Below are 27,019 nucleotides of genomic sequence, written 5' to 3'. Positions count from 1 at the left end.
TAATCCCAAAACCAACCCCCCAAAATTCCCTGTCCATGGAAAAATTGTCTTCCATGAAAATGGTCCCTAGTACCAAAATGTTTGGGGACCACTGCATTAAAAAGTGATCAAAGAACCTTAATAGGTACTTTTAAAAAGAAGACATACAAATAGCCAATTAATATGTGAAAAAAGGTTCAACATCACTAATCATCAAAGAGATGCAGATTAAAACTACAATGAAATATCATTTGATCCCAGTGAGAATGACTATTATTAAAAAGAAAAAAATAGCAGATGTTGACAAAAATGTGGAGAAAAGGAATGCTTATACACTTTTGGTGGGAATATAAATTAGTACCACCTCTGTGGGAAATAATAAGGACATTTCTCAAGGAACTAAAAATAGAACTAAAATTCAATCCAGCAATCCTACTACCGAGTATCTACCCAAAGGAAAAAAATGAATAGATCAAAAATTACCTGCACTTAAATGCTTATCACAGCATTATTCACAGTTGTTCCTATTCCTTCTCACAATAGGAATCAAAATAAGTGTCCATTCATTGATGAGTTCATAAAGAAAATGTGGTATACTTACACATTAGATTACTATTCAGTCATAAAAAAGAACAAAATGGCCTGGAGCAGTGGTTCACGCCTATAATCACAGCACTTTGGTAGGCCGAGGCAGGAGGACCACTTGAGGCCGGATGTTCAAGATCAGCCTGGGCAACACAGCGAAACCCTTTCACTACAAAAAATGTAAAACATTAGCCACGTATGGTGGTAACTCACCCCTGTAGTCCAAGCTACTCCCAAGGCTGAAGCAGGAGGATCACTTGAGCCCAGGAGTCCGAGGTTGCAGTGATCTATGGTCATGTCACTGCACTCCAGCTCAAGTGATAGAGTGAGACCCTGTCCCCCAAAATATAATAAATAAACAAATAAACATTTTTGGAGTAACATGGATAAAACTCGAGGTCATTATCTAAAGTGAAACATGCCAGACACAGAAAGTAAATAATCACATGTTCTCACTCATTAATGGGTTCTAAAAACTGTGTACACATGGTCAGAGAAAGTGGAATAATAGATAATGGAGACTCAGAAGCGTGAGAAGGTGGATGAAGACAAATTACTTAATGGGTATAATGTACATTTTTTGGGTGATGGATACCCTAAAAGTCATGACTTGACCTCTATGCAAAATATACATTTTAAAAAATTGCACCCAAACTCCATAAATTTTTGATATATATATAATATATATATAAATTATATATATATTTTATATATATCTGCTTCTACAGAACTGGTTAGCAAACTGGTTACAGAACACTTCTGTAAATTTCTTGCCACTCAGTGTATAAACTGATGATGTTTTTCATTATATTCATTTCATTATTCAAAAGCATCATTATACTGACTCATTTAGGCATCTAATAAATGGAAAGATGTCTCATATTAAGGTAAATTAAATGGTCACATTGATTATATTGATGTGTATAATAATATTTTAATATATAATACTTCAGTCATTTAGATATAACACAAGTTTGTAAATGGAAGATATATAAAGGAAGAGTAGTAATTACTAATAACTTACAAAAATTATAATAAAAGCTAATGTATTATATTCACAAATATAGTGAGTAAAACTTTGTTAATGCATATTGATGCATCTAAGAGAGTTTACAGAAAAATAAAAAATAAGTTAACTGTTTAAAATGTCTTGGTTTATACTAAAAAAAGCATGATTCCATAGTCCCACACTACCATTAGAGTTAAATACAATTACATTTAGTAGCATTTGCATTAACAGAAATATACCTTATTTTAATTTTATTTCAATTCACAACATTGCACTTTTTAAGTGTATGTATCTGTAAAACTATATTTTTACTAGGTTACTATGGTAAAAATCAGTTTTTACAGTAGCAAAATATATTTTTATTATGTTACTATTGTAAAAACCAGTAACAGAAGTATATTTTTTACTAGGTTACCAGTTTATACAATAGTAATCTAGTAAAAATGCATACTTTTGTTACTTTTTAAAACATAATTTCAGAAAAAGAAATACACAAAAGAGCCAATCCATACTATTCAAGCAGAATTAAATTTCCTATCTAATCATGTGTTTTCTCAGAGTTAGAATAAAATATATTAGGATATGCTTCTGTACACAAAGCTTTATAGAATATCTGGGCATATGTAATTTTTGTTTGTTTGCAAGCACTTGTACTGGAGATACAGATATTCATAGTTAAACAACTAGAGTTCTACCCAACACATGCTGAAAAACAACAGCACCCTCCCACATTTCTCACTTCTCTGATTTCCATTTCACAGAGGCAGAAGCTTTATAAGCTTTAGCTACTTTCTTCTTGTGTTTGTCTCCATTAAAAAAAATATATATATATATGGCCGGGCACGGTGACTCACACCTGTAATCCCAGCACTTTGGGAGGCTGAGGTGGGCAGATCACGAGGTCAAGAGATCGAGACCATCCCAGCCAACATGGTGAAACCCTGTCTCTGATAAAAATACAAAATTAGCTGGGCGTGGTGGCAGGTGCCTGTAGTCCCAGCTACTCGGGAGGCTGAGGCAGGAGAATTGCTTGAATTCAGGAGGTGAAGGTTGCAGTGAACCAAGATCTCCACTGCACTCCAGCCTGGTGACAGAATAAGACTCCATCTCAATAAATAAATAAATAAATAAATAAATAAATAAATAATATATATATTATATATATATTTTATATATATATAATATATATATATATATTTGGCTTGTCTTCTTGAGAATCTTTTTAAGTGAAGCCAAGGAAAAATACAATTACCTCTCTTACATCCATCTCCACATGGGTGTGCACAACGTTCTCTTAACTTTTAAAAAATAATTGTATCATAATTTTGGGCTACATCAGTATTAGATGTTGACATTATAGACTAGATAATTATTACTTATAGACGCAAATTTATTATATCATGATTTTATTCTCTTACCTGTAAAATTTTTGTTTTCTCTAGAATAAATAATCGATTTTTTTCTGTTTGCTTGGTTTTTCAGGTATTTGTAATAAAATATATTTTAACTTTCCACCAGAAATGCCACTTTTCTTTCAGTACTTTCATCTAGTTTAGCAACTTTTTCTATTTCCTGGAGAAAGTCCTGTTGAAATCTTTCTTACTGTTCTTTTGTAGAGTATTTTGGTATTTTTATGGATACTCTATTACTCTTTCTTCTAGGATATAAATATTGTTTATTTACTTACATTTCCCTTTTTCCTGCTTCCTGAATGTTCTCTTTCCTTAGATTTCTTCTTTGTGTCTGTATGCTTTGATATCAGTGTTTCATGTTCGACGTTTTCTGCTGTTTATCGAGTCTTGCTTTTCTCTTCGTATTTAGGAGTAGGATAGTCTTTAAACTGAATGAAAACTCTGTGTAGATCAGAGGAGCTTCTTGATTTTTATTTTATTGGAAAATGACTTTCCCAGACCCTTACATTACAGACACCAACCAAGAAAGTATCCGCACGTTTCTTTTCATAAACCGACAAGTGTTGCTTGGAGGAATCCTTTAGTCTCTGTGTGGAATTTGAAGCCTGGCTACCATTGCTCTCACAGGTTGTTTCAGAAACTGTCTAGTGAGAACTTTTCACCACTGTTCTGAAGATTGACTTTACAATTACTTCCATGATTAGAGTACCATTAGTTGCAGCTGTGTCTTGTAACCTCTTCAGAGTCTATTGGGCTCAATGTCCCCAGAGAGTAAATTTACAGTCTACTGGCAAAGGGAGAAGAACCCATTTATCAGATTGAATGTATGATAGTTGGTATCAGGGATCTAATCTTTGCTTAGACAGATTTCATATGATTTCTCCTGTTGCAGCTTCATAGGCACCCCGCAATTTTAGAGATATGTGGATCATCGATAATAATTCCCAAGACATTCTGAGAATCTCAGCCTTATTTTTGTTTTCTGATTTCCCACTCTGTCTGTTTATGTTTTGTTTCTTTTATGCATCTGCTTTCCTGTTTCCAAAGCCTGGTTAGTCTTCTCTGCTCTCATTGTCTTCGTAATTTTGATCTATTTATTGTTTGAAACCACTATTTTCATGTAAGTGTACTTTTAAAAAAACAGCCCTAAACCATTCATTTCAGAAAGTCTAATTAATGCCCCTCTACTTGCTCCTATAGTGTTCTACCATTTTTTTAAAACTATGATAAACTACTTTGTTCTAAGGTCTTAACGGCATGCAACAAATGAAGATTTTTATGGGATAAATAATATATCTTACCAAAAAGGACAGTTATTAATTCATTGGGAGGATTAACATCAATTGAATTTTGCACATCTTCCAAAATCAAGTGAATTATAAGATAAAGTGTACTAATTCATCATGTAGTCCTCTTCCATGTAGTATGCATTAATAAGATGTTTGAAATGCACTGTGTGCAAAATGTATCATCCCTTCTGTCCTAGAGCTTACACTCTAGTGTGGTGATAGTCAAATAGGTTATGGAGTGCATTACATATTTTACAAAATGTCAAGTGCAGCATGCTATGTGTATTAGTCAAGGTTCTCTAGAGGGATAGGACTAATAGGATCGACGTATCTATGAAAGAGTTTATTGAAGAGTAATGACTCACACGATCACAAGACGAAGTCCCACAATAGGCCATCTGCAAGCTGAAGAGCAAGGAAGTCAGTCCAAGTCCCCAAACCTCAAAAATAGGGAAGCCGACAGTGCAGCCTTCAGTCTGTGGCAGAAAGCCCAAGAGCACTGGCAAACCACTGATGTAAAGTCCAAGAGTCCAAAAGTGGAAGAACTTGGAGTCTCATGTTCGAGGGTAGGAAGCATCTAGCATGGGAGAAAGATGAAGGCTGGAAGACTCAGCCAGTCTAGTCCTTCCACGTTCTTTATTCCACACTTGCTTTATTCTAGCTACTCTGGCAGCTAATTAGATGATGCCGACCCAGACTGAGGGTAGGTCTGCCTCTCCCAGTCCATTGTCTCAAGAGTTAATCTACTTTGGCAATGCCCTCACAGACACACTCAGGAACAATACTTTGCATCCTTCAATCCAATCTAGTTGATATTCAATATTAACCTTCACACTATGAAACCATCTACTCTGGCTACTCAATCAATTTTAGTGGTCATTAAATGATTTATTTATAAAGTCACATTTAAGCAACTACTTAAAAGACAAATCAGATTTAGCCAAAATAAAACTATGGAAATAAGTTTTAAAATAGTATGTAAAGCCTAGCTGGGTATTGCAATGCATATTTTCTCACAAGAAAACATGTTGGGAAGTTACATGGGAAAATCATTATATAAAACCATAGCCAAGTGATAGATTATTTTGGAAATTATTCATTTAAAGTGGTTGGAAGCTTTTTTAGTATAGAAAGCACAAGAATGATTAGAATACATTTTTACTCAATAAATATTCATAATATGTGGCTAGGAGAGGCATGGTTCATTTAGGGAAACCAGTAATAACGGCAATTATCATAGTCCAGAAAAATGATTTTGGTTGTTTGGATTAACTTGTGAAATAAAGAAAAGTGGGTGAAATTTTAGATGATTATGAAATGAAATCTACAAAAATGTGTGTTTATTGGTATGATGGTTAATTTAATGTGCCAACTTGTCTGGACTAAGGGATACTCAAAGAGCTGGTAAATCATTATTTCTGTGTGTGTTTGTGAAGCTGTTTCCAGAAAAGATAAGCATTTACATTGGTAGAATGAGTAAAGAAAACAATGCTTACCTGTCTGAGTGAGTGCCATTCAATCCTTCGAAGGCCAGAATAGAACTAAAAGACAGGGGCAAAGAGAGTTCTCTCTCTTTGTTTGAGCTGGGAAATCTATCTCATTCTGCTAGCAAACATTGGAGCTTCTGGTTCTCAAGCCTTGGGGCTCAGACTTGGACTTACTCCACTGACTTTCCTAATTCTCAGATCTTTGGAGTTGGATTAGGCCTATACCACTGGCTGTACTGGACCTCTGGCTTGCAGATGGAAGTTTGTGGGACTTTTCATCCATCTATTTGTGTGAGCTGATCCCTCATAATAAATCTCTTTGTATATATCCATACCTATATCTATAATCTATTTCATTCTCTCTCTCTCTCTATATATATATGTATATATATACACACACACACACATATACACACATATATAAGACTTCTGTTACGCAGGCAAATAGTGTGTATATATATATATGCACTATTTGTTTAGTTTCACGGGAGCAGCATGACTAATATGATTGGATATGCGGGATGTAGAAAAAAGAGGCATCAGGAATGGTTTTCAATTCCCAAGATTATGGAGGGATGAAGGCAGAAAGGATAAAGAGAAAAAGCTGTTAGAGAGGCAGGAAGAAAATCGAGAGAGTGTAAAGACATTGCTGCCAAAAGAGAAGTGTATTCGAAAGAGTAAGAGATCTGCTCCAACGTCAAAGTACAAAAGACCTGAAATATAGCTAGAGCTAGTGACCCTGATGTTACACAATCAAATGACCAGCTCTGAATTTGTTTTCTGTTTCTTACATTTCCTGTTGCCACAGTGTTTTTATACAAATACATTAAAATACAATTTGAAATTAAGATAGTAACATAGTAAAAAAAAAAGTCATGTTTGAACACTGTGGTCTGCATGCACATTAGGCAAATGTGAAAACTATGAATATTATTCTGGGTTATTTGTGCATTAATGAAATGCCTAGCTAGTTATTTTCTAATGACCCACTTTGGTTAACTGATCAGCTCTGATGAGAATATTAAAGTGCGTTGGTTTTAGTTTGAATGCTAATATTCTTTGCAGACGTTTGAAACACCATTTAGATGATCATATCTATTTGTTTAGAATGATGACAAATAATTAGCTCATTCCTAAGCCAGAGGGAGCATTTATTTTCTTCCCCTGAATAAAAAGGGGATTTTTCTTATTGCTAAAAAATTAAAAACCTCTTAGCATATCATTTTAAAATATAAAAACCTAGCCATGCAATATGAGATTTTGTTAATGTTTGTAACAATGAAATAGAGGAAATCATTAGTTGTGCCAGTAATCAATGCAGATAGATTAAACATATAGACTTATATAACATTAGATTCCTCAAATCTGAATTCTACTTTTACCCAGCCCCTCCAAATGCAAGAAGGACATTTGTGAAAAGACAATGAAGCATGCATGACATTATATTTCAATTGTCTTGGCGTTTAGCTCCTAAATTCAATATAGAACATGGCTGGGCTATGCTTTTGCATGGAAAAGACTTTTGTTATGCAGGCAATATTAACCTCAGAATATAGGTTGGCCTTCATCTATCCCAAGCCCACACCTAAAATACAGATTCAGGTATACTATTGAAAATAAAAATCTTAAATATATCTGATAGCTAAAGAGGCTCATGAAAATGTCAGTGCATACTACATGCATTCAAACTTTAACCTTCTTGAAAGATTCACCTCAGAGAGAACACTTCGCCAAGGCAGAGTATCATAGATGGTGACCCATTTTTGACGTAGAGTGATGAAATAGAAAAGAAATAAAGAGATGAACCTTTAAATATAAACCAAAATTATCCTGAAACATTAACTCATTTATTGGTCAGGTAAGTTTTCCCCCTCTTCCTTCTCCTCCTCCACTTCCTGTAACTCTAAGAGGATTAACGACTGGGTTTGTTATTTTCTAGGAGTAAGGCTTCTTTCTAGGATTTGGATTGGGGCAGTCAAAATCATGGAGTATCAGAGAAAATATACTCACTTTTATGGAGCTATTTCCTTGTCAGAGTCATTGTTTCTATTTAATTCCAGACTTTTGTGAATCAGTTTTGATGTTATGTCCAAAATCCTCTGGGGTAAATTAGGAGAGAGTTATGAGTAAATTGATTCTAAAGGCTACTTTATCTAATGGCAAACAGCTATTCTAAAGGGTTACATAATACGTGTTGGAGATAAACAGAGCCAAAGAACGTCTTTCCATCTTTAAGTCAATCTGGTTCACACAAAGAAACAAAGACCTACAAAATATTTCTCCCTTTCCTTGTACTGGGAGATTGTACCTTAAAAGTCTCCATTCTTCAGTCAATCTTTGATATTCTACTTCAAACATAAATTGAATTTTTCCTTAGATTTGTATTATTCCAAAACTGTCTCTCATTGTGTCTTAATTTTTCAAAGTGCCAGATAATTAATGGAACACATTTTCCTGGCTCATCCTCAAGTTTCTTTAAGTAATTGTTTTAATTACTCTCATCTTTGCAATCTACTATTCTTAAACCACTCCACTTTGAATTTCCATCTTCTTCTTGTCATAAAATTATTTTTTGATCATCAATAATTTCTAAGTTGACAAATCCCAGTGACCTTAGTTCTGATACAATATTATTCTACTTCCTAACATTGTTTGGTATAGAAGACAACTCATATGTTTTTAAATATTCTATTTGTTTACAGGAATATCAAAATTATTCATTTTCTTGCCATCCTTTTCAATGCCCTCTGTTATTTCCACATTGTAACTTTATTTATAAACATTGGAAGAAGCAAGGGTGCAGCTCTCATTTCTTTTTCTTTACTTTCTATATTATTTCCATAGGTTCTTTGTTCTGATGCACATTATCTTCCAAGGACTCTCAAAATTATATCTCAAATGCCACAAAAGTTATACATCCTATTCCCTACTTGATGTACTTAAGTGAGAAATTTCAAAATTTGTCTAAATCTTCTCCTTTCCCGAATAACCGTTTTAGTTACTTGCACCCACATTCAGTCAATTGTCACAGCTAAAAATTAAGCCAGTTTGAGATATTATTCCCTTTCATTCACTAGCTCATAATACCTTACAGTTCTATTAATTCTAACCAAAAACTCTGTTCTGATTTATGTGTGTGTTTGTGTGTGTGTGTGTGTGTGTGGTGTGTGTGTGTCTTTATCCTTCCCTAGCACCTGTGTCCAAAACTAACTCTTATGGTTTACTGTAACAGCCTCTTAGGATGGCTCCCTCTTTTTACTTTTCACTCTTTATAATCAATTATCCACTGAGTGGATAAAGAAATGGCTTAACATATACATAATATCAGTGTGACATATAATCTAAAAGAAGAACATTTTGGTACAGCAGAAATGGAAAACTACATCAAATGATGCTGAGAAACTAATAAAGATATTGACAGACAAGCAACTATGCAAATTCAGCAATACGAGGGTCATTAGTGACCTTGATAAGACCAGTTAGAGTGAAATGGTCTGGAATGGAGTGGGTTGTGAAAAGAAGGTGGTGATTAATTGGAGAGAATACGCACAATTATTTTAAAGAGTTTTGGGTGAAAGCAAAGGGAAATCGATAAATAGCTGGAGAGGAATGTGAAAGAAGAGGGATGTTTTGCATGAATGCATATTTCATTATAAAGAACATCCAAGTATGTCTACATGATATAGAAAAATCCAGAAAAGGTGGAAATTTAAGTACAAGAGAGAAAAAAATGGGATGATGAAATTAAGACTTGATTTATATTTAACCACAGCAGCTAAAAATAGAAGATAAAATTACAGAGAGAAAAATGCTCTGACGAAACATAATCTAAAAATGTGACAGCTTTTTGCCCTTCAAAGATATGCCTACATGTAACCTACTAATACACTAGGTGAAACACCAAGAATTTCAGTAAATAGAAGTAGCTGTGGGGCTAAATGCTATGCAAAAAAGCTTGGTGAAATCAAGCTGGTAATGTAAGACAATAAAGCTTGTAAAAATAAAAATAAAATAATATCTTTTTAAGCATGAGTAACATGAGGTAAAGATTTTTTTAAATAGAAGGTAAATAGTATTAGATAAAAAAGATATACATTTGATTACATTAAAATTAAGAACTTTTGTTTGCTAAAGGAAGGCCTACCTAAGAGAGTGAATAAAGGAATTCATAAGTACTCTTACCTCTTCTTGAAAAAATCATGCACTGTTTTGTAACACTCATATCTAATGCTGTGTAAAATCTATAAAAAAAAAAGTCTAATATTCATAAAAAAGACAAAGATCAAAATGAAAATAGGAGAGGAGGGAATTCACACACATGAAAGTAAATACTATTTCAAGGTCCAATAAATAAATAAACTTGTTTTCAATAAAATTATTTTTTAGCAACCAATGTGATATACCACCACAGAAGTACACAACTGGTTAACATTCAAAAGACCGAATACTCTAACTATAGATATAAATATGGAAAAACTTAATGTGGACATGGAATAACTGAACTCTCATACATTCATGGTAAGATTTTAAATTAGTATGAACAACCATAAAAACTTTTGTCAGAAAAACTTTTTCAGTAAACAGTCTCATGACCTGTGACACCAATTTTGCATCAGTGAACACATAACAGATGTCAATGCAATGCATGTGCCCGTCAAAAGACACAGACACACATACTCTTAGAAGCTTTATTTCCAGTAACACAAAACTGGACCCAATTCTAATGGCATTTATCAATTGAGTACAGAAATAAGTTCGATTTCTTTCCTTCTTTTACAATAGTTTTGCCTTTGTAGAATTCTTCTTTTAATTTGTTTTACATTTTGGCTTTAAAATTTCCATCCTTTTTTAAATTGACAAGTAAAAATTGTAGATATTTATGGTGTACAACATAATGCATTGACACGTATACTTTTTTGAATGGCTAAAACAAACTATTTAACGTATATTACCTCCTATGATTATCATTTTCATGGTAAGAACACATAACATTTTCATATTATTTAAAATTTGAATTTTCTTTTTGAAAAATAGTGGCGTGACTGAATTTATACTGTTCTAAGCAATTTTTTCTTATTTTCAGTACTATTTCCTATTTTTCATTGTTTTCCCGTGACAAAGAAATAATAAAAGGGGGTGAGAGAAGAAAAAAGAAGGAAAAAACAGGATGAAGAGAGGGAGGGAAAAAGAAGGAAGGAAGGAAGGAGAAAAGGGAAAGGGAAACAAAGGAAGGAAGGAAAAGAAAGATAAACTATTGAAGCAAAGAGATGTACATGTTGCTACTGTTCATCCATTCTCAATGCCCTCTGATGTTCATGAAAAATGTAAGATTGTGGGTTCTGACCACATTTTAAAAGGTTTTCAAAGAATGTCAGGAAATAATAGGTATGTAGAGTTTTAATGGTCATAAGGTTCTAATTTTCATATTTAAGAAAACTTAAGCTGGGAGTGGTGTTTCACTCCTTTAATCCCAGCATTTTGGGAGGCTGAGGCAGGTGGATCACCTGAGATCAGGAGTCCAAGACCAGCCTGGTCAACATGGTGAAACCCTGTCTCTACTAAAAATACAAAAATTAGTTGGGTGTGGTGGCTCAAGCCTGTAATCCCAGCTACTCGGGAGACTGAGGCAGGAGAATCTCTTGAACCTAAGAGGCGGAGGTTGCAGTGAGCAGAGATCGTGCCATTGCACTCCAGCCTGTGCGACAAGAGCAAAACTCTGTCTCAAAATAAAATAAATAAATAAATAAATAAGAAAAAAGAAAACTTAAATGAATCAAATTTTATTATGTGATTTTTACATTTGTTACAAGTTGAATGTTTGACCCTCAAAATATATGGGTTTCAAAATAAAATAAACACAGTTTGACAGTGTATATCAAATATCCAATTTGTCTCCTGTCATTATTAGAATTAGTTCACTTTATTAAAAGAAATCAATCACTGAATTAAAGGAAATCTCAAACTTTTACTTTGAGGAAAAGAAAAAAGCAAAGTCAGTAAATCAGTCTTTCCATATAGAAATGACTTCAATTTGAGGATACGTAACCTAAAGTGCATGATGAGTAATTGCCCCATTAATTTGATGAATGTAGACAGTAATTTGTGATGATTTAAGCCTCAAACTTCTATTTTTCCCTCAGATGCATAGGATTTGTTTTACTTTAATTATTTGGGTCATTGCCTTAATTTCCCATTTAACATTACTTGTAAAAAGACTTTCTTATTTTTAAAATATAGCCTTTTTAATGAAGTTCTTTCTACTACCAACTTTAGCCTTTAGCTTACCATGTTATGACACTATATGTAAATAGCCACTTTAATAATGACACTTGGAATGGCTCCAAAAAGAAGAATAGTAGGAAAGCTGTGAATCAAGCTTTTGTGCCTTCAATTTTAAATGCATATTGTACCGTAACATTATTTTTCTTGGAACTAGAATATTTATTCTTAGATTTTTTTCTTTATCTCTTTCTTCCTCTTTCTCTTCTCCCTCTTCCCTTCGCCTCTCCCTCCATTCTGTGATATTTTCTGTGATATTTTGAACTACAGTTAAAAATTATAAATCGTATTTTAAAATTGGATTTTTATTTTAATTACATATTAATTCATAAATTGCTATTAATTTAACATTAACATGCACATCATTAAATGTGTTTAAAATATGAAAATGAAATTTTGTTTTTGTTATAAACTAACACCTGTATATATGAATTTTCAAAATTGAAACAAAATAAAAAATAGAGCTTAGTACTTTAATAAAATATGACCTTTAGGATCAAGTTAATATTCACCAAAAAATGAAAATTTTGTATTATATTAAATTTTGTTTTAGAATGACATACATATATGCCATTTTTCCTTAATTCTATTCGGCTTAACATTTTCAACTTAGAAAGTTTTTAATGCCCTCTTTTGCCTTTGAGATTGGTAAATGCTCATGCATTGAGAACAAAAGTAATGAATTAATTTTTACATTTAATTAAAATGTACTAATTACCAAAGAGAAATTGACAGAAATAATTACTATGTCAAACATAATAAGTTGAATTTTAGCTTTAATTTAGCTAAATTTTAATTCTCTATTTTTATCATCAATCAGAAAAGCAGGAATAATTTATTTTAAGTCATTAAGCAAGAATTTGCAATATCTAGGATGATTTTTATGTTTTAGGGATCAGTTTATCACTTTGGTCTATTTGTATGAGACACTCAGGAGTCTTTGGCAGAGAAATTTACCCTAAAAATCTAGAAGTAAATAAAGCTATATTTGGGCCGGGCGCGGTGGCTCACGCCTGTGATCCCAGCACTTTGGGAGGCCGAGGCGGGCGGATCACAAGGTCAGGAGATCGAGACCACGGTGAAACCCCGTCTCTACTAAAAATACAAAAAAAAAAAAAAAAAAAAAAAATTAGCCGGGCGCGGTTGTGGGCGCCTGTAGTCCCAGCTACTCGGGAGGCTGAGGCAGGAGAATGGCGTGAACCCGGGAGGCGGAGCTTGCAGTGAGCCGAGATCGCGCCACTGCACTCCAGCCTGGGCGACAGAGCGAGACTCTGTATCAAAAAAAAAAAAAAAAAAAAAAAAAAAAAAAAAAAAAAAGCTATATTTGATACTATCATACACATGCATCCTTAAATCCTTGAATTCACCACCAAATAGCTTTCCTCTCATTTACTCAGCCATATTCCATGGTGAAACCCTAGAACTTGCACTGCCAATAATGACACCTTCATTGACATCCAAGCTTCCTGCACTTCAGCCTACACTCTTGACTTTCCAGTACATGTCCTCTAGTCCCCTAATATTTTGTTCTAGGGGATTATTCTGGTCACAAAGTAACCAAAATCAAATACACAAAACTAGCAGAATCACTAAGTCCCCTAACTGAATGATGTACTGAGGTACCATCTGTTGTCCTGTCCAAGGCCAGGTTTTCTTGTGCACTGGATTAATGATCTAATCTCATTACATATGCATTTCTTCCCATTCACTTCTTCATAATTAACTGTTCCATCTTTCTTGAATTAGTCCTATATGTACAAGCATACATGAAAAAGAAAGAGAAAAAAATCCCTCCCATGACCCTATATGACACTATATGTCCTTCACTTATTTCTATGCTCATTTTTACAACTGTACTATTTCTTTTATATTTTCTGCCCAGGATTCTGTCCCTATAGTCCTTTCAAGCAGAAATTTACTTCTAAATGTTGATTTCAATGGTAATTTCTCAGAAATTATCTTACTCAGCCTGTAAGCAACATTTGACAAATTTGATTCTCTCAGTTAAGGTAACACAACCATTTATAACAAAATGTCCCTGTCTAAAGACCTCTTGTGGCACAAGATATTTCTGTCCCAATATCCCTTCATAAGGACACAGATACCTTTCCCAAATTCCCTTTCTATGTCCTCCTATGTCATGGCCAAGTCTTGTTTCATTATGTTCTATGGTAGAAGATACCTCTGACCAGAAGTTCACCCGTGTAAAGAAACTCTTCCCTGCAGAGTTAAAAAATAATAATTATCTATAAATACAAAACTGGCTAGCCATATGCAGAAAACTGAAACTTGACCCCTTCCTTACACCTTATACAAAAATTAACTCAAGATGAATTAAGACCTAAAACCATAAAATCCCTCTAAGAAAACCTAGGCAATACCACTCAGGGCATAGGCATGGGCAAAGACTTCATGTCTAAAACACCAAAAGCAACGGCAACAAAAGCCAAAATTGACAAATGGGATCTAACTAAACTAAAGAACTTATTCTCAGCAAAAGAAACTATCATCAGAGTGAACAGGCAGCCTACAGAATGGGAGAAAAATTTTGTAATCTATCAATCTGACAAAGGGCTAATATCCGGAATCTACAAGGAACATAAACAAATTTACAAGAAAAAATCAAACAACCCCATTAAAAATTGGGCGAAGTATATGAACAGACACTTCTCAAAAGAAGACATTTATGCAGCCAACAAACCTATGAAATAAAGCTCATCATCACTGGGTATTAGAGAAATGTAAATCAAAAGCACAATGAGATACCATCTCAACGCCAGTTAGAATGGCGATTATTAAAAAGGAAAGAAGAGATGTTGGGGAGGATGTGGATAAATAGGAATGATTTTTACACTGTTGGTGGGAGTGTAAATTAGTTCAACCATTGTGGAATACAGTGTGATAATTCCTCAAGGATCTAGAGCTAGAAATACCATTTGACCCAGCAATCCCATTGCTGGGTATATACCCAGAGGATTTTAAATCATTCTACTATAAAGACACATGCACACGTATGTTTATTGCAGCACTATTCGCAATAGCAAAGACTTGGAACCCACCGAAATGTCCACAATGATAGATGGGATAAAGAAAAAGTGGCACGTAAACACCGTGGAATACTATGTAGCCATAAAAAAGGATGAGTTCATGTCCTTTGCAGGGACATGGATGAAGCTAGAAACCATCATTTTCAGCAAACTAACACAAGAACAGAAAAACGAACACCCCATGTTCTCACTCATAACTGGGAGCTGAACAACGAGAACACATGGACATAGGGAGAGGAACATCACACACCAGGGCCTGTGCGGGGTTGGAGGCTAGGGGAGAGACAGCATTAGAACAAATACCTAATGTAGGTGACGGGTTGATGGGTGCAGCAAATCACCCTGTCACGTGTATACCTATGTAACAAAACTGCACGTTCTGCACATGTACCCCAAAACTTAAAGTATAATAAAAATATTAATCTTATAAAGAGACCTTTCTTAGTTTGCTCGTTAATTCCACAGACTGTCACAGATTGCCAAGGATTTACTGGTCACATTTTTTCTTCATGAACACATAGGCTAAAAACATTTCTCACCTTTCCTCTGCATTTAATTTAGCAGTAGGTTACTGAGTTCTGGTCAATGTTATGGAGGAGTAAGTAGATAGAACCCTTCAGAAGGAGACATAACTACTCCTATATGGTATTCTACGTTCTCTATTGCTTTCTCTGATGGCTATATAGGAGTATTGTGCTTAAGATGATGGAATCACAAAATTACAGGAAACTTGTCACAGTGCCATTTAATGAGTCATGCAATATTTACTGAATTATGGTTTAAGAACTAAATATTCTGTTAAGACACAGTGGTTTGGGGGTTAATTTAGTAGCTAAATATATATTCCCCATATCGTCCCTCCCTCTAGATCCTGATGCTCACATTTCAACCTGCTATCTAAAATAGGCTCTTGGAATGTTAATTAGCATCTGTACATTAAAATAACCAATACTTAATTCTGGATTTTCACTTTTCAAAAACAACAACAACAACAACAACAAAAACAGGTTTTTCCCCCAGTGTTCCCCTAGTTTATGTGTAGTTCAGGCAAAATCCTCAGTCAGCACTGAGTGTTTTTGTATGGTCTCTTCCTATTTCTAGTGTTATCAAATTATTTGGCTAAAACTTATAAATATATCCATAACGCAAACGCTTTCACTTCCTACTATTATAACCCCAACTATGTTACCTCTTACTTAGAACATAGCCATAGCCTTCTAACTCTTTGATTTTGAATACATTGTCCTTCTGAGTTAAGTTTTCCAGTGGGTTTTCATCTCTTGCATACAAACATACATAACGTAGCTTAAAATTATGTGCTGGATTTAGTCCTGATTTCATAAAGAAGCATTTGTAGGAGTCGTGGAAAAATATTTTGACCTAAGAAATACATAGCTGTTTATATTAGGTGGTGAAAGTTAACGTTAGAGTGATAGCTAGAAGCCAGCAGTGTGGATTCTTCACTCTTGAAGAGTGTGTAAAACCAGGAGTTTTCCTTTCTTCTGAGTAGAAATTTCCTATAGACATAGAGTATGTAATATTGAAGGTATTAGTGAAACGTCTCAATCCTATCTCCAAGACTTCTTCATGACGTTCTGTATGTTGTCTGTGATACACAGGACAAAGGTTGTTAATTATGGCAGAAGTCATACAAATAACTGTTATTATAAGGCAATAATGCTTTTGAGATACATACTGAGAAGAAAATCTTTGCAAGTGATGATAAAGATTAAAAAATATAAACACCGGGAGTTATATATTTGATAAGGATCTTTTGTCAGTTGATTAGTGAGATAAATGGATGAGAAAAGAATATGTCATCTACTAGAGGACACCAGCCAAAGAATGATGAGGACTTGGATCTCCGTGGAGCAGTGATATTGCAGAGGAGATGATCACTGTGAGAACTACCCAAGAAATAAAATTACCAGAATTTTATAATTTTGGGAAATATGGGACATTTGGGAAAAAAAGGAAGGGACGACAATAAGTAATAATACAAGCTTTTGAAAATTCGGTGGCTTGTGTAACCATTACCTGATGTGGATTCTGTAAGAGGCAAAGAATACTTTCTCACTTATGTATTGCCAAGGATCATTTTAACTTCCATTGCAAAAATCAACTTGGAAATTTAATTGCTGCTGATATGCAACAATCAACTTGGAAATTGAATTGCTGCTTAAAATCTAAACTTCAGTAGAGGCAAACGGAAGTTGGTAACATGTATGATCTGAAAAATAATTTACCCATTACGACTAATTTGTCTTCCTATTGTTCTAAGCACACGAATAAACAGCTCAATATACAAAAAAAAAAAAAAAAAAGAGAGAAACATAATATTGAGAAGAACATCATCAGGTCTGTGATTCTAATAAGAATTGGAGAGTTACGTTGTCTTTAGTTTTTAAATTAAAAATCTAATATATTTTCTTCTATAGTTAAGTACAGTTGCTGGGTATAATTGAGCAGAGTGATATTATAACTAATTTGTGGCCCTCTCTCTCTCACATACATGCACAAATTTCAGAAAGTAGCTATACTCATGGATCCTTACTCCTGAAAATCACTTGTAGAAGATATAATTCTAGCCTCTGTCATACAGCTGGAAATGACTGTGAAATAGAGATGCTCCAGACACAAGATACAGCCATGCAAAAAGATTAAAACTAACATTCATATTGCATAAGATTATGCAAAAGCTTTGTTAACCTGATATTTTCAATGCACATTAAATAACTAGAGCCTTTATCTGACAGTTAGCTCCTATATAATTATTTTAACAGGCTACAGAGGCTCAACTGATCTGTAAGACTACATCACCATTTTATTTAAAAAATAAAGATATTGAGGCAAAATTAATTTTAGTTACTCTTGTGATGTATAGATATATATATGCTGGGGGAATTATAATTAAAAATAAATAAAACTTGTGATTATATATCCATTATATCACATTTTATCTTGATTTTGAGAGGAAGATAATAAATGTAATGGGAATATTACTATTAATAATAAAACCAAGAATAGTTATTAGTATTATTATTTTTGGCTGGGCATTGTGGCTCATGCCTGTAATCTCAGCACTTTGGGAGGCCAAGGTGGGCAGATCACCTGAGGTCAGGAGTTTGAGACCAGCCTGGCCAACATGGTGAAACTCCCTCTCTGCTAAAAACACAAAAATTAGCTGGACGTGGTGGCGGGTGCCTGTAATGCCAGCTACTTGGGAGGCTGAGGCAGGGAGAATTGCTTGAATCCATGAGGCAGAGGTTGCAATGAGCTGATATCACACTATTGCACTCCAGCCTAGATGAAAGAATGTAACTCCATCTCAAAAAATATATACATATATATATTTTTTAATAATATTTATCTGTCAGTTAGCTCCTATATAATTATTTTAATAGGCTGCAGAGGCTCATTGATTATATATATAATTAATTATCTACATAATATATTATGTATAATAAATATGTGTGTGTATATATATGTATATATAGTTACTAACACATTGAAAGTTGCACATATGCCAAGTACTGTTCTAACTGCTTTAGGCTTCTTATATGGCAACCCAAATATGGCATGCTAGTTTTTAAATTTGTGATATTCCTGATATTTTATTGGTAGAAATAATTTATGACATTGGTCATTGTGACATTTAATATCAATGATTTCCAAATTTATTTGCAAAATATGTCGCAAATGTTTGTGTAGCTACTTAATTGTTCCTTGAAATAGTTAAAGCAAGTGGGAATCTTGTCTCTTGTATTAATGGCTGGCATAGCTGTGATGTCGTATGGACTTTTTTCATATGAGACAGTGATACCCAGACCCATTTCTAGAGATTCTAATTCCATTTGTTTGGAGAGCAGCCTAGGCATTGGGGTCCTTCTCTCTCTCTCTCTCTTTCTCTCAATCTCTCTCTCTGTCTCTCTCTCTGTGTGTGTGTGTGTGTGTAAGGGAGGCATAAATAAGTATTTTTTTAAAAATATACAAATAGTTCTATTGTTCAGTCAGTATTAGATACCAATGAGTTGGAATTTGAATTTGAATATTTGTTACAGTGCTTATATTCTGGTAACAGAGAAAAGTCAATAAATAAGATACAACATACCTGCATGAGAATGAAATAGGTAATTTGCATGTTAAAAACAATATTTGTCTTTATAAGAAACTCACAGATGTTTTCCCAAAGTGATTGCATGTTTTACAACGTCACTAGCAATGTGTGAGAACAATATGTTCCATATTCTTGTTAAAAATAAACACTCTCAGTCTTTTAAATATTATATATTCTATCGGACATAGAAACTCATTGTGATTTACTTTGTAATTTTCTGATTATTAAAAGTAATAAGCATGCTTTTATGTGATTACATTTCTGTATATTTACTGAAATGTTTGTTCAAAACATTTGCCTATGTTTTGAGTTGTTAGTCTACTTCCTATTGAATTAGAAGGGTTTTTAAATATATATATTTCAGATACAATTTATTTGTCATGTACATGTACTTCAATTACTCTCTCCACAGCAAAGGACACGTATGTTTATTGTTCCATACAATGAATACATATTCTTCAAGAGCAAAGGACAGCCATGTTTAGGGCCTATTATAAAATGTCAGGGTTCCCAGAGCTGAGTTCCTCTCTTGCAATGGAATTCACTGTGGTCGTTGGTGTCGTCTAATCCTCTTGTCATTGTCCTGGGCTTGGGGAATTAGTAAAATATGTTGACACTCTGGCAACTGTTATTTCCATGAGTAATGAACTTCTCTTCATCTCTGACCAATGGATGTTAGTCACTAATATCCATGAGACTCTGGCACCCAAATTTGTTAGCTTGCAAGTTGGTTAAAATCTCAGGCCATATATGACTCTTGAAAGCGACTTCAACTTCTGGGTACCTACTTATGATATATTCGGATTTGTCCATTAGTCCTCTCTTATGGGCTCATGGAGCTCTCATAAAATGTATCTGAGGAAAAAACAAAATACAATAAACAAAATCTTATTCCTAGATTTTAGAAGGTTGTGGCATCTATTGAAGAGGTATGATGCTGCATTACAATGGCATACCTATGTGGTTATATAGAAAAGTTGGAGGGACATCCTCCCAATGTTTGGTATGTCAAAAGTGAAGCTTGTTGCTCAATTTTTTTTTTGTATAAAATATGACCACAAGTAAAATATATACTGATTTTTAGGTAGTAAGATAGTTTAGTGCATGGTCATAGATCGTTGACATGAATACTTGTGATGATTTTATGTTGATAGTAAGATGGATATTTTGAACATATTTTGTGTTCTATCTGGAAGCTCACCAAAGTTCACCCACTGTAGGGGAGGGTTTTGATAGTCAAGAGAACCAATTATCCTATTCTGTATATGATTGTCAGCTTCTGTTCTCAGCCATACCATACTTGTTCATTAATTCATGACCTATCATGACACCTGTGACTATTTCTGAGTGCCCGATCTGCCAAGGGTAGGATCCAAAGCGGAACCACTAGTATGCTCCCTCTCCATGAAAGAACAAACTGGCTACATGGTGGCAGGTTGATAATATTGAACCACTTTCAAATCTAAGATAACACGATTATTTTTTGTGTTATAAAATAAAATTAATGTTAATATTTATTTACCTTCCTTCCTTCCAACGTTTTTGCCCAAATGTAGATTGAGTGAATATCTTACTAATTATTCTGCTGCCTCAAACAATACTGCTTTTGACAAGTTAATCATTTTGTAGAAAAGGAGGCAATGAGCAACACCTATCACAACTAATGGTTTTGATATATAGCGAAACAGTTGTGACAGAATGTTAAAATCTAAGCCATGTCACAACTAGGTAATAAGAGCTTACATATTTAGGTTACCAATCTATGAGGAGTATGCCACAGACTTGGTATTTTAACAGTTTTATTGAAGCCGGAACATAGATATAAGAAACAAGAGATGTAAACAGAATACTCTCTCCCTACTACTTCTAATTGCACTCTCAGTTATTCTTACCTTTTATTTTTCCATCTTTGTCCTCTTTTTATTTAGAGGTCTTGTTGTCTGCAAGATAGGAGTGCTTCCAAAAGAGAACACAACAAAGGTTCGATTGAACTAGAAGCTGATATTTTGTCCTTATGGTTCCTTATGACCATGTGGTGATTGATTCTGATTATCATAAAGAAATGAGATCGTATGGGGTAACAGGTGTATAATGGTAAACCAGAACATTCTCTAGAACACCCAGACATGACTCCAGTGGTTGATGGGATTTCATGTCTTTCCTTTTAAGGAAAACAATGATCATTTGTTCACTTACACAATTATACTTGGAACACACACATATTTTTCATTATGATTGTTTCTATGCTTTCATGTAGATAGAAAGGTGTGTTTCAAAGCTGATCATTCAGAGAGGTAGACTGATTGTGTGGAATGTTTTCTTTTTGTATTAAAACAGCCATTGCCCCGGGAGGCGGAGCTTACAGTGAGCTGAGATCCAGCCACTGCACTCCGGCCTGGCCGACAGAGCGAGACTCCGTCTCAAAAAAAAAAGAAAAAAACAAAACAAAATAAAGCAAACAAAAAATAAAAACAGCCATTGCCCTTTTAATGTCTAGCTCTGTGTCAAGCACTGGACATCTAGGATCTACATTTCCCAGACTCCCTTGCCAGTAGGATTCCAATATAGATGCTAAAATTAGAGGAGCATATAAAAGGTTTGGAAGTTGGAAGGAAAGCAGACATCATTAATTTCCTACTCCTGCAGATATGTCAAGTGCTTGAACACATTGAAGAAATGCTGTTTGAGTGGCTAATTCCCTAGAGTACAGCTCTTCTTAATGATGCAGGCAGCTGGACCACTGGAAATAACTTCCTTGATTTCTACACTTCCAGATTTCCTCCCATGATTCCTCCTGATAACTGTTCCTTGTCCTTTTCTAATACTTTTAAAGAAAACAAGTTTCCTGCATATATTCCATTTTTAAATTATTCTGTCAACCAGGCTGGAGTGCAGTGATGCAGTCACAGCTCAGTGCAGCCTCAATCTCCAGGGCTCAGTCACAGCTCAGTGCAGCCTCAATCTCCAGGGCTCAGGCTCAAGTAATCCTCCTGCCTCAGCCTCCTGAGTAGCTGGGCCCATAGGTACATGCCACCACACCCAGCTAATTTGTTAATTAGAACTTTTTTTTTCTTTCTTTTTTTTTTTTTTTTGTAGAATTGGTATGTTTTTATGCTGACCAGGCTGTTCTCAAACTCTGGGGCTCAAATGATCCTCGCACCTTGGCCTCCCTCCTACAATTTTTTTTTTTTTTTTTAATGCAGGGTCTTGCTGTTTTGCCAAGGCTGGTTTCCAGTTCCAGAGCTCAAACAATCCTCTTGCTTCAGCCTCCTGAGTAGCTGGGACTACAGGCATACACCACTGCTCTTGGCTTAAATTTCATTGTAATTTAAATACCTGGAGTGTTTTCTGTTTTCATAGCAAATACCTTATTTACATATTAATCTATTTTAGGAAATGAATAATGTCCTTTTAATTTCTGCATCATTTCGTTTTGAATTGCTTAGCAAAGTCAAGTAGTTCTAAACCTTGATGACCTGTATATTAAGATAATCTTTAAATTAAAATAGGCTGGGCACAGTGGCTCATGCCTGTAATCTCAGCACTTTAGGAGGCCGAGGCGGGGGCATCACCTGAGGTCAGGAGTTCAAGACAAGCCTCGCCAACATGGGGAAACCCCACCTCTACTGAAATTTAAAAAAATAAAAAATTAGCAGTGCATGGTGGCAGGCTAATTTAAAATATACTTCTATCATTATTCAGTATCTACCTTCTGATAATTTTATACTCCATTAATTTCAGAATAAGGACCTGAAAACATTGCATTTTCATTTTCTCCCATCCATAGTTTGTGCTATTGGTATCATACATTTTAAGCATGATGTGGGCTGGTCGCAGTGGCTCACGCCTGTAATCCCAACACTTTGGAAGACTGATGGGGGAGGATCAGTTGAGATCAAGAGTTCAAGACCAGCCTGGCCAAAATGATGAAACCTGGTCTCTACCAAAAATACAGAAATTACCCAGGCCTAGTGGCACATGCCTGAACTCCTAGCTACTCGGGAGGCTGAGGCAGGAGAATAGCTTGAACCCAGGAGGTGGAGGTTGCAGTGAGCCAAGATCATGCTACTGCACTACAGCCTGGGCAACAGAGCAAGACTGTCTCAAAAAATAAATTAATTAATTAATTAAAACAAACAATGAAACAACTGGATAAACAACAAAGAGCCTTCTAACCTACAAAATTTGCTAAGTTACATGAGTCCTATTCATAAACATCTCCGTTTTACTCCATGTGTCACTGATTTTCAAAACTTTAAGCAAACTGCAATCATTTGAAAGGCTCGTTATAGCACATTTCAGGGCCTTGTCTTCAGATTCATGTTTCAAAGGTCTGGAATGGGGTGCAAATATTTAAATTACTGAGTTCCTGGGTAACGCTGATGCTGCTGGTTCATGGGAGGCATTTGAGAATTACATCTCTCACTGTATTTTAATATTTCACTTTCACTTTCTTTTCAAATACATATTGTCAACTGAAGAAAAAGTCAAGCTTTTAGAGAAATAGAGTTTGACATGGCAGCAACTGTGGCAAAGCAGCTGCTGCTGCCAGTACAGCTGGAGACGTGAGCCCATACTGGGGGCTGTCCATGGGCCCACACTCTCTTGATGAGCGGAAGTCCTGTTGGATCAGAGTAAGATGGACAGTAGCTTTGGTTGTGATTGTGGTGAGCCGGAGCCACCTGATCACTAACAAAAGACATCTGTTAACCAACAGTCGCCAGGGCTTTCTGATGAAATATATAGCAACAAAGGAAGAAAAGAAGCAAAATGGAAATAGTGCTTGCCAGCACCTTAGAACAATACTGCTCAGGGCCAGTCCAACATTGAATGTGTCTGCACTGTGAGGGGAATGTTCATAGAAGCCTGTTGTGTTGTGTGCATATTTATTCATATTTTTGTTAAATGTTACATCATTTATCACAGTAAATCTGGGTGCATAGTATATAATTTCATTCCATTGGATCTTCTTGAGTGTTTTCTTTAAATGTCTGCAGAGTTGCTGTCCCTTTCTTGAACTATGAGTACTGCAATCTCTTAAATTCTCAATATGAGTAGAGCTTTTTGAGCTTTATATCTGAGGGGAACTGAACAAGCCTGTTTGTAACGTGCAATGAACATCAAGAAACCATCTTGCTGTGGAAGCATAATTATTTTTCTTCTCCCTGTTTAAAAGATCTTTCCTTTTGATGTCAGTTTTCTTCCTTGTTTACAAAAGTTCAACAATTCAAAAGGAAAACTCGATAGTAAGGGTTTCAAACTGGCAGAGAAAGTTGAAAGTCTCATGAACATTCATGGTTTTGATCTGGGCTCTGGATATATGAACTTAAAACCTTTGGATTGTGGAGGCAATAGCTTGTTTTTTTTTCTGCTGTAGACAATGACTGCGATAAAAGAATCCATCAAGAAAATTGTCCTTACTGATCCCCAGACTGTCAAAAATGCTGTACATGAAATCAAAATTATTAGAAGATTTGACATCATAACATTGTGAAAGTGTTTGAAATTCCTAGTACCAGTGGAAGCCAATTAACAAACAATGTGAACTCTCTTACCAAACTTAACAGTATTTAAGTTTTTCAGAATTACATGGAGACAGACTTGGCGAATATGCTGGAGCAGGACACTTTACTGGAAGAGCATGCCAGACTTTTCATGTATCAGCTGCTAAGGTGGCTTAAGTATATTTACTCTGCAAATGTATTGCTCAGATACCTCAAACCAACTAATCTTTTCATTAACACTGAAGACATGATGCTGAAGATAGGGGACTTTGGTCTTGCAGAGATCATGGCTCCTCATTATTCCCATAATGATCATCTTTCTGAAGGACTGGTAGGTAAATGGTACAGATCTCCACATATTTTACTTTCTCCTAATAGTTATAGTAAAGCCATTGACATGTGGACTGCAGGCCACATCCTTGCTGAAATACTGACTGGTAAACCCTTTTTGCAGGTGCACCTGAACTCAAACAGGTGCAGCTGATTTTAGAATCCAGTCCTGTTATACATGAGGAAGATTGTCAGGAGCTTCTCAGTGTAATTCCAGTTCACATTAGAAATGAAATGACTGAACCACAAAAACCTCTAACTCAGTTGCTTCAGGGAATTAGTTGAGAAGCACTGGGTTTCCTGGAATAAATTTTGATGTTTATCCCCACAGATGGGTTAACAGCAGAATAAGTGCTGTCCCATCGTTACATGAACGTATATTAGTTTCCAATGGATGAGCCAATTTCAAGTCATCTTTTTCATATTGATGATGAAGTTTATGATATTTTGCTTATGGATGAAACTCACAGTCACATTTATAACTGGAAAAGGTATGATTGTTAGTTTTCAGCGCATGATTGGTCTATGCATAACAAATTTGATATTGATGAAATTCTGCTTGACCCAGGAACTCTGTCTGATGTCACTGATGAAGTCCAAGTTGATCTCCAAAAATATTTGGATGGACATTGGGAAAAGTATAAAGTATCTGGAGGGTCCAATTGCTGTACTAAGCCTTTTTGGCAGCATCCAGATCATCATGACAACAAATAGGCATTTGAAGTGTAGCCATATTTGTAACTACAAAGCCAGGTCATCATCATATTTACATAGCTTAGTTTGGAGAGAGAGTATAGTTAACCATTACTATGAACCCAGGATTATTATAGATATTTCCAGTTGGAAATAATAAAGCAGAGAAAAATCTGATAAGAAAGGAAGTGAAAATGTGAAAGGAATGGATTGGTTAAAGCCCAGATAGCGCTTGAGGAAGCCTCTCAGCAACTGGTTGAAAAACGAAGGGAAAAAAAATCAGGGGTTTGATTTTGATTCCTTTATTGTAGAAACTACTCAACTTAGTTCACCACACGAGCCTACTGATGTTGTTGAGAAATTAAATAACTGGAATAGGTCAGAGTCCCAACTAGAAATGAAAAGTTTGATATGAAAGACAGTAAGCCAAGAAAAACAGAAAAAAGGAACGGCAAATTTGGCTCCATTAGAAGTCTTGTACCAATCTTCTTGGGACAGCCAGTTTGTGGGTGGTGGGGAGAACTATTTTATCACAAATTAGTTTTGTTGTGAGGTAAGGAAGTGTGAATGAGTGGAGAAGGAAAACATTTACACTAGTTACTTAGACAAGTTATTTAACAGGAAAGAAGATGCTGAAATACTAGAAACCGAACTGGTAGAGGATGGGAAGCTTGGGGAGAGAGACATGAAGGATTTCTGAACAACAGTGTGGAATTCTTCTTTAACAAGCACCTCGAGCCTATGGGCATCCTGCAGTTTCGCAGCCCAGTTGGGTCACCACTTAAGTCAATACAGGGCACATTACCACCTTTTTCTATGGAATCTTCCCCTCAAATTCCTCACAAAACCTGCAGCAGCATTTTAAAACATGTGAACTAAAATACTCAGCAGACATTTATCTTTGCTTTCTTCATGAAATGTGTTTTGTCTTTATTTTATCACTAGTGTTTAGGTCGTTTTTTACTTGAATCAGATGGTGTAATTTAGTAAGAATTAGCTCTTGGTTTTTACAATCCAGACTTTTTTATTCTGCATATGAGATAGTTTTCATTTTAACTGGCATGTCATTTGCACACAAAATTAAAGAATAGAGCAAAATAATGCAACACTGGAGGAGGCAAAAGAAATGCACTAAGACAAGTAAAAAACATCCTCTCATAGAACAATGATCTGTTTTACAGGAAACAACTCTTGCCTTGAAATTTACACAGTGAGCTGGGCGCAGTGGCTCAAGCCTGTAATCCAGCACTTTGGGAGGCCGAGATGGGCGGATCATTAGGTCAGGAGA

At 35.1% G+C, this 27,019-nt stretch overlaps 1 long non-coding RNA gene and 1 pseudogene across 1 annotated transcript in view; both read left to right on the top strand.

The window, feature by feature from the left end:
- Window positions 1-27,019, top strand: part of LOC139362594 (uncharacterized) — a 114,847-nt gene that overhangs the window by 36,635 nt on the left and 51,193 nt on the right. The gene's annotated exons all lie outside the window — the stretch shown is intronic.
- Window positions 6,276-26,754, top strand: LOC105472956 (mitogen-activated protein kinase 6 pseudogene; annotated as a pseudogene).

The sequence above is a fragment of the Macaca nemestrina genome, chromosome 4 (genome assembly GCF_043159975.1).
Source record: "Macaca nemestrina isolate mMacNem1 chromosome 4, mMacNem.hap1, whole genome shotgun sequence".
In the NCBI taxonomy this organism is placed as follows: Eukaryota; Metazoa; Chordata; class Mammalia; order Primates; family Cercopithecidae; genus Macaca; species Macaca nemestrina.
The sequence above is the reverse complement of the archived record's forward strand: the minus strand, read 5'-3'. Positions and strand labels throughout refer to the sequence as shown.